The following is a 9,607-nucleotide window of genomic DNA, read 5'->3' on the forward strand; positions in this document are numbered from 1 at the left end:
CATCTTTGTAACTCTTTAATATTATGGTCTCTCTGGCATGAAAGAAGAACTATCACCTGGTTCTTCTCTCAGACACTTTATGGGCTTATCTGTGCTTCAATCCTTATCATTTGGTATTCCTCAAAATTCTGGTCCTAACCTTCTTTTTCTAATGGGACTCATTCTCATGGCTCACCACCACCTCAAGATTATAGCTGACTCCTCTTTTGATTTATATATGCTCGAATTAATAATTGCTCGAAATTTCATCTTGAATGTTGGACAGATCTTTCAACTTCTCTGCCTCTCACTCAACCCCTTCTAGACCTGCTTTTCCTTCCATAATCCCTTTCCCAGTTAATAGAATCACTGTTTGTCTGGTTATATGAACCAGAAACCAGGGAGCTACTCATAAATCTTTCTCTTTCCTGTCAAATCCATCCCATCCCATTGTATGAAATCAGTCAGTCCTCTAGTCATGACTATTTGATCTTCAAATAGTATTTGAACCTGTCCCTTCTACTCTATTCCTTCAATTATTTTCCTACTATTTTTCACCATTAACATAACAGAAGCATCAGACTGATTTCTCTGATTCCATTTCCCCTTTCTGCTACATTCATTCTAGCCAGAGTGAATTATGCAAAAGGGAAAAAGAGGCCATGTTTCTCTTCTGCTTATCATTCTTCAGTGGCATCACTTCATAAACATATACATTTACAGATGCATAGCACATTGTGAAAGAGCTCCCCTAGCCTGACCGCTGATCACTTCTCCAGTTGAATCTACCATCTGAAGCTTTCTCACCCCTACCTTTCCTGTACTTTAGGCCTTTGCTTAAGCGCTCTCTCTCTCTCTCTCTCTCTCTCTCTCTCTCTCTTTTGCTTGGAATACCATTTTCCCTTTTTCCATCCCTCTACTTTCCTAAGTCATATCTATCTTTCAATCACAAGCTTGGAATTTTTTCCAGGAAGTCTTCCTCAAATTCCCAATAAAGGCTAGGAGGATCTATCACAATACCCTGAATAGAAGCTTAATAAATGTCGAATTCTCTTCACACTACTGACCACACCCAAACATCTAGATTGCATCTCCAAACTTAAAGGAAACACGGAGACTTTAAGACTTTCATCTTTTAATTCCTTCATCTTTTTAAAAATTCCTCCATGCATGGGCGGGGGGAGAGGGAGAGAGAGAACCCCAAGCAGGCTCTACACCGTCATCACAGAGCCCAATGTGGGGCTCAGTTCCATGAACCATGAGATCATGACCTGAGCCAAGATCAAGAGTTGGACACTTAACTGACAGAGGCACCTGTCCTTCATGTTTTTAACATCAAATTGTCAATTCTTCCTTTTTCTACCTACAAAGTTTTTCTGCTCTCTTGTTCTTCCCTATTCTTCCCTTTTGTCTAGGGTCTCCTCCAGAGAAGAAATAAAGCACCAATTGTATCAACTGCAGTAATAACCACATATGTATCAAACATTAGGATGAGAGGGAGAGATGGGAGATAATGTAAATGAGCCAAGTTCTTGTTATTTACATCACAGAATTAACTGATGGCATAACAAAATAGTGGCATAAGCATTATTTTTAGACATTTATGTGAGGAATATTTAGAAGGATCAGAATTAGAAATGATGATGTTGCCTTTGGGGAGTGGGAGTGGAGGTGAAAAAGCGGGAATGGGTGATTTCTCTAATGATGTGTTTGTTTCCATGAGCATTACTTTGCTGTTAAGGATATGTGATCTAAGATAGGTAACTTAACAAAAAGAGTAATACTGCTTATCTCTCAGGGATGTTTTTATTCAATAAGTTAATAAATACCAAAGAACTTTGTAATTTTTAGAGTATGGTTCAACTATCTTACTATTTTATTAAGAAAAAGTTTGTATTAATCCCATGAAAATTAATAATGTGGACTGTTTTTCCATCCACTGTCTATTCTGACATCAAGTTCTCTAATGTTTGTCAGTATTTGCATCACCAGGATAAATTAGTTTTACTTAATCTATACAATACAGCATTAAGAAAGAAGAATTTACTAAAAGTAATGTCATTACTGGCACTTACCATTGGTACAGAAAAGAGATTTTAAGTTATTTGATATTTGGCAAGGTTTCTACTCTTTATAGGGGATTGTGGAAGTTATGAAAAATATTTTAAAGTTAGAGAGAGCTTCTGTTATTAAGGGATTCATAATACATTAGCAATTGACTGCATTTTCAAAATACCAACAACATTTTTCAAAGAACTAGAAAAAAAACTATTCTAAAATTTGCATGGAACCACAACAGACTCTGAATAGCTAAGAAATCTTGAAAAATAAAAGCAAAGCAGGAGGCATCACAGGTTATATTACAAAGCTGTAGTAATGAAATGAAAGCAGTATGGTACTGAAACAAAAAATAGACACATAGCTCAATGGAACAGAACAGAAAATCCAGAAAGAAACCCACAATTATATGGCCAATTAATCTTCAGCAAAGCAGGCAGGAATATTCAGTGGGAAAAATACAGTCTCTTCAAATGGTGTTGGAAAAACTGGACAGCAACGTGTAAAAGAATGAAACTGGACCACTCTCTTAAACTGTACACAAAATAAACTCAAATGGCTTAAAAACCTAAAATGTGAGACCTTAACCCATAAAAATCATAGAAAACAGCACTGGTAGTAATTTCTCTGACATGGGCTGTAGCAACATTTTTCTAGATAGTTCCCCGAGGAAGAGGAACAAAAACAAAAAGAAACTATTGGGGCTATATCAAAATAAGCAGCTTCTGGACAGCAAAAAAAAAAAAAAAACAATCAACAAAGCTAAAAGGTATCCTATGGAATGGGAGAACATATTTGAAAATGACCAAGGTTAGTATCCAAAATATATAAATAACTTATAGAACTCAACACCCAAAAAGCAAATAATCTAATTAAAAAGTAGGCAGAAGGGGCGCCTGGGTGGCGCAGTCGGTTAAGCATCCGACTTCAGCCAGGTCACGATCTCGCGGTCCCTGAGTTCGAGCCCCGCATCAGGCTCTGGGCTGATGGCTCAGAGCCTGGAGCCTGTTTCCGATTCTGTGTCTCCCTCTCTCTCTGCCCCTCCCCCGTTCATGCTCTGTCTCTCTCTGTCCCAAAAATAAATAAACGTTGAAAAAAAAATTAAAAAAAAAAAAAGTAGGCAGAAGACATGAACAGACATTTCTCCAAAGAAGACATAGAGATGGTCAACAGACGTGAAAAGATGCTCAAATCACTCATCACCAGAGAAATACAAATCAAAGCTCATCCCTGTCAGAATGACAAAAACCAAAACCACAAAACACAAGTATTAGCAAGAATGTGGAGAAAAAGGAACGCTTGTGCACTTTTGGTGGAAATGCAAACTAGAGAGACATGTGGAAAACAGTATGGAGTTTCCTCAAAAAGTTAAAAATAGAACTACTGTATGATCCATAATCACACTATTTGGTATTTTTACCCAAAGAATACAAAAAATACTAATCCAAAGGATATATGCAGCACTATGTTTATTGCAGCATTATTTACAATAGCCAAATTATGGAAGCAGCTCATGTATCCATCAACAGATGAATGGATAAAGATGTCACACACACACACACACACACACACACACACACACACACACACACAATGGAATATTATTCAGCCATAAAAAACAATGAAATCTTGGGGTCCCTGGGTAGGTCAGTCGGTTAAGCATCTGACTTCAGCTCAGGTCATGATCTCACGGTTCTGTGAGTTTGAGCCCCACATTGGGCTCTGTGCTATCAGTGTGGAGCCCGCTTCAATTCCTGTCTCACTCCCTCTGTCTCTCCCTTACTCATGTGTGCATGCTCCTTTCCCTCCCCCTCTCCCTCCCTCCCTCCCTCTCTCTCTCTCTCTCTCAAAAATAAATAAACATTTAAAAAATATGAAATCTTGCCATTTGCAGTGACCTGGATGGAGCTAGAGAGTACAATGCAAGTGAAATAAGTCAATCAGAGAAAGACAAATACCATATGATTTCACTCAATAGTGGAATTTAAGAAACAGGTGAACAAAGGAAAAAATAAAGAGAGAGACAAACCAAGATACAGACTCTTAACTATAGAGAACAAACTGTTGGTTATGAGAGGGAGGGGGGCATGGGTGAAATGGGTGAAGGGGATTAAGAATATACTTACGAGGAACACTGAGTAATATACAGAATTGTTGAATCACTAGTGTGTACATATAAAACTAATATAACACTGTATGTTAACTATACTGGAATGAAGATAAAAACTGAACAAGAAAAAACCTATAATTAACCACATTTGTGAAGAGCATTTGAAATAAATTCAAAGATTGATTTGCTAAATTTTAGTACCTAAATATAATATTGCATGCATGTTGAGTCAGGAGATACTGATGTAAACAGTATTGAATGTTGTAGGGTTTTTTAAAATTTTGATTTCTAATTGACTTTTATAAGCATGACAAATATTTTGTGATAGTTTTAATGAGCCATTTCCTTATATGGTAATGCCTTCATTCTTATCATAAAAGTAACATTACATGTCTTTTTTAGTATATCTCTTACTGTCTGATGGCCCAGTCTTGTTTTCTAGGGCTCTAACTTTAATATCTGTTACACATAGCACTTAAGCAATGCCCTCTCTTTCTGTTTCTATAAGTATGACAAATTCTGTACCAGTAATACTGTTTAATCTTCTAATAAAATAAACACATTATAGGAAAGTACTTTGGCTTTTGCTTCTTAATTACTCTAATTTGGGCCCCAGCTGGGGCTCATCTCCGACAATCTTTACTCCATCAGATAAAGGGGAATTGTTTAAAGCTGTTCTGGGTTAGTTGTAAACAATGGACCAGCTTCTAAAAGGTTTATCTCAAAGTTGATATCTGATAAAAGCAAAATATTAAGGCTGAATCAAAATGAAAAATGTTTTGAGACTTCTCCCTATTCAGATGATCCCCATTCATTATTGTGATTAACCTGAAGACATCTTTTATTTAATAGCTTAATTCAGCTGTTATGAAAACTTTTATAAGCTTTTTTTCCTCTATATGTTAAAGATTTACTGAGTAAAATAAGGAATTTTTGAAACAGCACAGGAGATAGGATTAAAGAGTTCATTTCAGGTAAATGGTGAAATACAGGGAGGTGAAGACAGTGATGAAGATTCAGATGAAGAAGGAAAAAAAATAACAGTGGGGACAAGAGAAAATATGGGGTATAGATAAAGACACATAGTGGATTATGTGCCCAAGATCCTTCTTATCTCTTTTCTGTTCAAAAATGCTATTTAGAGAGGAGAAAGAGGTTACTAGAGATAATTTAGGATATAGACAGATAGTATTAATATAATAATGCAAAGTAGTATAATAATAATAATATAATATGAAACATAAAGCAGTGCTTTCTAATTACCCAAAATCTAGACAATTCAGAAAGGTTGAACAAAGGAAATTACATAGAGCCCTTGTACTTCCTAACCTAAGCTGAAACCCTTGTAACATTTTCTATCTGTAGATAGAAACTTTAACTTTTTCATTTAGTTTTTTTTAAAGCTTTTAATTCTATTTTATTATTTTTAAATTTTAAAAATTATAACAGACTTTAGAACTACTTATTAAAATAATTATTTTACTACAGCAAAATATATGTACAGAAACGTGCATAAATCATATACAGCTTGATGAATTTTTATAAACTGAATGCACAGTCATTACATCCACTGTTTTTCAACTGTTTACCTTTTTAAAAGAATCAGATGCCACTTGCTACATGACTCTTTTCTTTGCCTTGAAGTAGAGATAATTTTTTCCTAATTGTGACAAAATTAGCTAGACCCATTAATGGAGCCTAAGGTTGAAAAGAGGGGTGTTGGTCACAGAACAGCATGGTAATCAGCCGTGATGCATCCATCCTGGCAAGGTACATAGAGCTGTGAAGGAGAGTGTTGAGGAATATAAAATCCTCATAATCATTTAAGTTCCCTTCTGGAATATGAGAACTCAGCAAATGGCTGGCTGTTACCATAGTATCTTGGGATGGACCAAGGTACTACAGACAGGAGAGAACCTCAGGAGGACAAGGGGTGGGGGAACTCCAGGAAAATGAAAAGAGGAACTGAATCACAACAATAGCAGGAATATCAAATACTAGCAAGAGAATCGGAGGAGACATGAGGTATTATAAATAAATAAAATTTTTCTTATTTATATCTGAGCATCAGTGTATGGTGTATACAGCTAAAACATAAAAAATAGACATGCAGAATAGAAATAGGAATACAGAAGGGAAATAGACAATAGGAGAGAAATAGAAATGGAGAATAGAGGGGCGCCTGGGTGGCGCAGTCGGTTGAGCGTCCAACTTCAGCCAGGTCACGATCTCGCAGTCCGTGAGTTCGAGCCCCGCGTCAGGCTCTGGGCTGATGGCTCAGAGCCTGGAGCCTGTTTCCGATTCTGTGTCTCCCTCTCTCTCTGCCCCTCCCCCGTTCATGCTCTGTCTCTCTCTGTCCCAAAAATAAATAAACGTTGAAAAAAAAATTAAAAAAAAAAAAGAAATGGAGAATAGAAAGTTGATGCAGAAAGATGAAAAAATGGAAAAAAGAAATAGAAATAGATAATAAAAATAGAAATGAGTAGAAAAAATAATATAGAATTGAAATAAATATCTAAGGTACATAAAATTATCTTGATTTATGTGGGGAGTATTTAGAAGAATAGAAAAATAGATAATTAAAAGTGCTATTTTTGGTCACTTATATTCTTCTTGTCATTCATTTTAAATAATGTTTAATTTTAGTTCTGATTTCCTGTTAGAGGAATTAGGAAAATTTTAAAGTCAGTTCTAAAGTAGTTTCCTTGAAAAAATTTCTGTTTATTGTGAATATATAATTTATTTTAATGTAGCCAAATAATGTGTCCTGCATAAATTTTGACTTTTGGGAATTCACTGATTTTTCTTTGAAATATACAAATGCAATTTTCTGGAACCTCATTTGTTGAATTATAGCTTTACTATAGAGTTCCAATTGAAAATACTTTCCCCTGAATAATGTAACGATAATGCTCCATTATTTTTTAAATAGCTATTGGAGCTTTTTAGAGGCTGCAATTAGTATCTTTGTATTCTTTTCTAGGTAATTGATAGTTTCTCTGGCAACTTCAGATTTTGTTTTTTTCTTTCATTCTCGCCAAGGTAAGTTCATATATGGATTTATTTTATCAATCCAGTTCTACACTCAGCATATTATTTTAATTTGAAGTTTCATGTAATCCTTCAAACTGGAAAGTTCTCACTTGTTTATTAATGCTCTGCTTTTTCCTCTTCATTCTTCTGGAACTCCCATTAGATATTGGTAAATCTACTGAATCTGTCCCCTATGTGTCTCTATTATTATTGTTAATGAAATATAATTCATGTATCATAAAACACACCCTATTAAGTCTATACTATGTTTAGTATATCCCCAAAGTTGTGCAACTATCACTACTGTCTCATTCTAGAACATTTTCATCACCCTCAAAAAAATCATGTACTCATTAGCAGTCACTTCTCATTCCTTACTCCCTCAACCCCTAGAAACCACAAATTTACCTTCTATCTCTATGTGTTTGCTTGCTCTAGACAATTCATATAATTAGAATTGTATAATAAGTGGCTTTTTGTTGTCTAGCTCCTTTTACTTAGTATATTTTCAAGGTTCATCCATGTTGGAGTTTGAATCAGTACTTCATTACTTTTTATGGTAGAATAATATTTTGTTATATGGATATACCATATTTTGTTTATTCATATGGGCATTTGAGTTGTGTATACTTTGTGGCTATTATGAATAATACCTCTGCAAACATTTGTGTATAAGAGTTTGTGTCAACATATATTTTTAGTTCTCTTGCATGTACACTTAGGAATTGAATTGCTCGGTCATATGGTATCTTTATATTTAACTTTTTGAGAAACTGCCAAACTGTTTTCTGAAGAGGCTGCACTATTTTACATTCCCACCAGCAATGCATGAAGGTTCCAGTTTCTCCACATCCTAGATAATAGTTGTTATTGTCTCTTTTTTTTATTAACAGCCATCCTAGTGGATGTGAAGATACATCACATTGTAGTTTGGATTTGCATTTTCCTTTTTTTTTTTTTAAAGAGAGAGAGGGCACCAGTCAGGGGCAGAGAGAGAGAATCTCACAAGGGGGAGAGAGAAAGAGAGAGAGGGAGGGAGGGAGGGAGGGGGAGAGAGACAGAGAGAAGAGGGGTTCACCTAAAGTAGGGCTCGTGTTCACCCAAAGTGTGGCATGAGCTCACCCAAGTGGGGCGCCAGCACACCAGATGTGGGATTGGAAATCACGAACCATGAGATCATGACCTGAGCCGAAGTCAGATGCTTAATAACTGAGCCAATGACTGTGATGCTGAATATCGTTTCATGTATTATGATCATTTATGTATCTTCATTGGAGAAATGTCCATTCAAGTCTTTTGCTCATTTTTAAATTGGGTTCAATTTTATTGCTGACTTGTAAAAAAATTCTTCATTCTTTACTCTGGATGCTAGACCCTTCTCAGCTTATGATTTGCAAACATTTTCTGCCATTCTGTAGGTTATCTTTTCACTTTCTTGATGATGTCTTTTGAAGCACAAAAGTTTTTAATTTTGATGAAGTCCACTTATTTAGTTTATTTTTTGATTGCTTATGCTTTTTGTGTTATACCTAAGAAACAAATGTATTATAAAGGGTATGAAGATTTACATCAATGTTGCCTTCCAAGAATTTTATAGTTTCAGATCTTACATTTAGATCTTTGATCTATTTTGAGTGTTTTTATATATGGTATGAGTTTAGGAGTCCAGTTTTCCCATTCATTGTCCCAGCATTGAAAAGTCTTGGTACTCTTATTGCGATCAGTTGACTATATATTGGTGGTTGCAGTGGCTGCTTTTCTCAGCCAATGTTCATGCTCCAGGAGCCCTGCACTAGTCCCCTAACTCATGCAGTGGCCTTCTTGGCTCTGGTCTCTGGTGTGTTTTGGCTACATTTCCCTCTAGGTGGTAAATTTACACCACCAGAATCTCTGTCCAGATCAGAGCTCAAAAGCTGGCACTGTCAGCCTTTGTTCTCTCTGTTTTCACTTACTTTATATTAATGCATAATTTGTTAGCTAGTATTTGTTTTGATTGACTAAAAATATTGTCTATGTATCTATCTAATTTCTATGTGTATGGGGGGGTGCTGTTGTCTTTTGTGTGCTTCTTTTTGCTTCTTGACCAGAAATACATAATATTTATAAATAATCCATAGGCTCTGTGTCAGGTATCTATTGTCAGAATAATGCTGTGAAACAACTACAAGTCCTCAGTTGCTTATAATTATAGCACTTACTGCTCACAGTCTGGGGATGGTTGGCTAGAAAGTTCTGCTGATTTTGGCTAGGTTTATTTGATGATCTGGAAATTGGCTGGCTGTTGGATAATTTAGGGTAGCCTCGGCTAGGATCACTGGGACTTTCAACCTCCAGTTAGCTAGCTCAGGTATTTTCTCATGGGGATGGGGAAACAAAGAGAGAAGGCAGAAGCACGATTTTAATTATCTGCTCCTTCTGCTAAGATAA

At 35.8% G+C, this 9,607-nt stretch overlaps 1 long non-coding RNA gene across 2 annotated transcripts in view; it reads left to right on the top strand.

Annotated features, from left to right (window-relative positions):
* LOC123384372 overlaps positions 1-7,990 on the top strand; it is a 77,376-nt gene extending 69,386 nt beyond the window's left edge. For both annotated transcript variants that reach the window (XR_006595380.1, XR_006595379.1), the window contains one exon: positions 7,131-7,990. This is a non-coding gene — a long non-coding RNA (uncharacterized LOC123384372). The remainder of the gene's footprint in view (positions 1-7,130) is intronic.
* The last annotated feature ends 1,617 nt before the right edge of the window (positions 7,991-9,607 follow it).

This window comes from Felis catus, chromosome A3 (assembly GCF_018350175.1).
Source record: "Felis catus isolate Fca126 chromosome A3, F.catus_Fca126_mat1.0, whole genome shotgun sequence".
Taxonomy (NCBI): Eukaryota; Metazoa; Chordata; class Mammalia; order Carnivora; family Felidae; genus Felis; species Felis catus.